Here is a 3,948-nt window from a genome sequence, read left to right as displayed (position 1 = left end):
TATACATATAAATTAATAAGTTAATTAATTGAAAGTGTTAATTCATCTAATTTCATCTATTTCTATTATTTTAAAAAGAGTTTATATAATAAAATTGTAAATTCCCAAGTTAATATATATTTTATGCTTAAATAAATATGGAAATTAAATTAAAAATTGTTTTTTTTAATAATATTTATATTTCATAATTTCAACTATTTTTTTTCTCTAGTATTTAATCTTTTGTCCATTCAGCGTGGCGGATAATGATGGTTTTGCTAGTGGCCGACAATCTTCCTAAATTATTTTATATCCATCCGCCATCGGGGTACATGACGAGAATGAATAGCTTTCCAATGACAAAGATCAGGCTTCGCGAGAGCCCTCATCTTCCGAAGGGCTTTCCAGCTTCATTTGGATAAAAGGGTTTTCCATAAACAGGTTGTTTCTCTTAGTTCCAAATCCATATCCAAATCTAAACCTACCCTTCCCTTCACACAATTCGCACCCAAGCTGGCAATGTCAAATACACCTATGTTTGCACTTATTCATTGCAGTGAAGCTCTTAAAAAGCTCCAAAGTACGCGTTGAAGCTCCCTAGGGTTTTGGAGCCAGTTTTACCATATTTATTAGTGTGGTTGATATAGGCCTATAAACATATAGAAGGAAAAAACTAATATGTTCTATTCTTAGAGTCATATAAAACTCCTCGTCTATGACCGTGAGCTTTTCGTCATATAAAACCACTCGTCTAAAAATGTAAAGTTGTTTTTTTTGGCCAGCATGAAAAAATCTAAATATATATTATACTGATGGGCAATATCACATATATACCGCATAATCCCCAGCCAGGAATTTATACCAGTATTCCTATGAGAAATATAGAGAACCAGTTTCACATATAATAAATCAGATCAATCAATACAGTAATATAAACTACCGCCAAAAACTACATATAACATAAGTAAAAAAATCAGATAAAAAAAATATGCATTATGATGCCGTTGAAGCTATTCGACCTATTCCAAGTAATGGAAGTAATGCATAATACTTCCTGCTGATGCTGATGCTGATGCCGATGCCGATGCCGATGCCGATCCCTGTTGTATACAAAAATACTATTATCCACAGTATAGGTCTAAGAATGTAAAGCTAAAACTATGAAGATTGCATACTAATATTCTTTACTAACAGAATAGAACCACAAGCGGACTTGTGACGACGTGGCCCCTTCCATCAACCCAACTCAGGTACCCATAAACCACGCATTCTCCACCCTTAGGATCCTCTCCATTCCGTACTTCCAAGCTAAGAGAAAATGCCAACTTTTCATTCCTTTCTTTGAATAGCAGATAGTCAGGTTCCACTTCCACTGAAACTCCTGGAGGAGCCTTCACTATTGCCCTATACAGATACGGTATCTTATTGTCATCCGCCACATTGCTTACAATTCTCTTAAATCTCTTCACCTTTGCTGCTGCTGCTGCTGCTGATGTTGTTGTGAAATTTGCAAGGAATGACGGATAGTTGAGATCGCCAACAGCGGAATGGCCGCTGCACGAGTATTCCCTCCTCGTTACCATCCGGATTTCTTTCTTCGTATAATTGAGAGCGCAAAGGTAATTTATATAGTCATTCACGTCAGAGTCATAGACGAGACCAGGATCTGCAGCTTTATTGGGATTCACAATACCGGCGCCGAAATCCAGGGGAGTCGCTGGGACGACAGGAGGAAAGAGTTGATTTACCATAACGTGGCCGGTGTTGTCGTGTGTGTGGGCCGTCGTTATGAGAGCAGACTTTATAGCGGCGGGGCTCCAGTCGGGGTGGATGGCTTTCACCAGAGCCGCAACGCCTGCTGCATGGGGACAGGCCATAGACGTCCCGGAGGCAAGGCCATAGTCGGATTCCAATGGAAATGTTCCCATGTAAGAAGCAGCAACATTAGGCACCCAGGCGGCAAGTATGTTCACACCCGGTGCAATCACGTCGGGTTTCAAGATACCAGGAGTTAGCCTATTTGGGCCTCTCGCCGACCAATAATGTACCGTCGGTGCAGGCTTGGATCCGAGTTGCGTTATCACGAATTTAAAGTCCGCTGTGGCGTTTGATGCATCAGTACTCATAACATAATCTGCTATTAAGCGTGCTTGCTCTGAAGTCACTAACACCGTAGGCGTCCAAAAGTCTTTAGGGTATTGCGAGCCAATATAGTCGATGAGTATCACACCAGCAGCTTTGGTTCTGTTTACTTCCAAGAGCGGCGTGTAGGAATCCCAGTAATCGTTCATGCACAGCAAGATTTTTCCGGCAACCTTTTGGGGATCTAAGGAGTTGGGTGCACATGTTCGAGAGCTGTTGTCGTTTCCATAGGTGATCGGAATGCCTGACATCACTCGTCTTTCGGTGAAAAGAGAAGTTCCCTCGACGATTTGTCCGTTCCCCAGCTTAACTTTGGCGATAAAAGCCCTGTCAATAGTGCCGGCTCCCACCGTGAGGATCCACGGCGCGCCGTTTTGTACAGTATAGTTATAGGGTCCGGTGTTGTGTGCTGAACAGGAGAAAACTATGCCTTTTTCTGCCGCTGCAAAGGCTCCTATAGCCATCAGGTTTTTGTAGAAATCCGGATAGCCCAAAGTCATGGATAGAGACAAGATGTCGACTCCATCGGATATGGCGCTCTCTATCGCTGCCAAAACGTCTGCGTCTATGATGATGCCGTTGAACCAAACTACCTTATACATGGCCACGCGAGCCCGCGGTGCGACGCCCTTGACTGTGCCTTGTGCATACCCGAAAAAATCGGCATTGTCAACGAAGTTTCCAGCGGCCGTCGAGGAGACATGTGAGCCGTGGCCATCATAGTCTCGGGGCGACTCGTAATCCACACTGGTATTGAGAGAACCGTATTGCGCCAGGAATCCTTTGTTAAAATAACGGGCTCCTATCAGTTTTCTGTTGCAAAGGGAGGAGTTAAAGGCAGTGCCCGGCTGGCATTGGCCTTTCCACTTGGCAGGGATGTCACTCATTCCATTATCTTTAAAGCTTTCACTCTCTGGCCAGATGCCTGTGTCCAGAACTCCGATTATAATATCCGATCTGTTGCCCAATTCTGCTCGGGGCCATATACCGGATTTGCGTTTGAGCCCCAGAAATTTGATTGAGCGGGTGGTATCCAACTTACCCTTGCTGTATGGGTGACTTGCAATGTACCCCGGCATTGTTTGCAGTGCATCCACCTCCGACTGCTTCAGCTTAGCACTAAAGCCGTGCATTACTTTATCGTAAACATACAATAACGGTCCGTCCATTTGTTTGTCCACTGCTCTTCCTTTTGTGATAGAGGAGACTGTAGACTGATACCATTGCTCGTGGTAGGAAAACGGAGTGGGCATTTTAGATTTATCCATGTGAATTATGTAAATCATCCCATCGTCCTCGGCTGCTGCTGCTACTGCTACTGCGGACACCGCTGATATAAAACATAGCATCAACTTTACGTGTACTGTTTTCATCATAACTGATACGCTTGAATCAGTCCTGCCCTCGCCCAAATAGGAATTCGCCAAATTCAGAAGCAAATAAAAGCAGAAGGACATTCAAGAATCAAGAATGGATGGTCCCTAAATAACACGGAAAGCACCAAGACATTCAAGAGTCATGAATGGATCCATGGAATAATTTTAGTTGGCAGAGATGCGCCCAAACCAAAAATACACAAGATAACTTACGGAGCAGAGAATTAGGAAATTTAATTAACGTGGAAGTGGTATTTAGGGGCACAATCGGTGGCCATTCACCCTTTAATTTAGAGAGCAGAGAATTAGGAGATATAGTTAACATGGAATAGGTATTTAGGGGGAACAATCGGCGGCACTAATCCTGCTTTCCCACACACGCTTTATGAAGAAAGATGATGCAACTTCCTATTGTGACGGAAACCTATACAATTCGTTCAGAAAATGAATT

General features: G+C 43.0%; 1 pseudogene; it reads right to left on the bottom strand.

Annotated features, from left to right (window-relative positions):
* Positions 1 to 1,166: 1,166 nt before the first annotated feature.
* On the bottom strand, positions 1,167 to 3,395 carry LOC149262678 (subtilisin-like protease SBT1.7 pseudogene; annotated as a pseudogene).
* Positions 3,396 to 3,948: the final 553 nt, after the last annotated feature.

This window comes from Pinus tabuliformis, chromosome 6, assembly GCF_031772625.1.
Source record: "Pinus tabuliformis cultivar Carrire ecotype Pingquan chromosome 6, CPIR1, whole genome shotgun sequence".
Classification (NCBI taxonomy): domain Eukaryota; kingdom Viridiplantae; phylum Streptophyta; class Pinopsida; order Pinales; family Pinaceae; genus Pinus; species Pinus tabuliformis.
The sequence above is the reverse complement of the archived record's forward strand: the minus strand, read 5'-3'. Positions and strand labels throughout refer to the sequence as shown.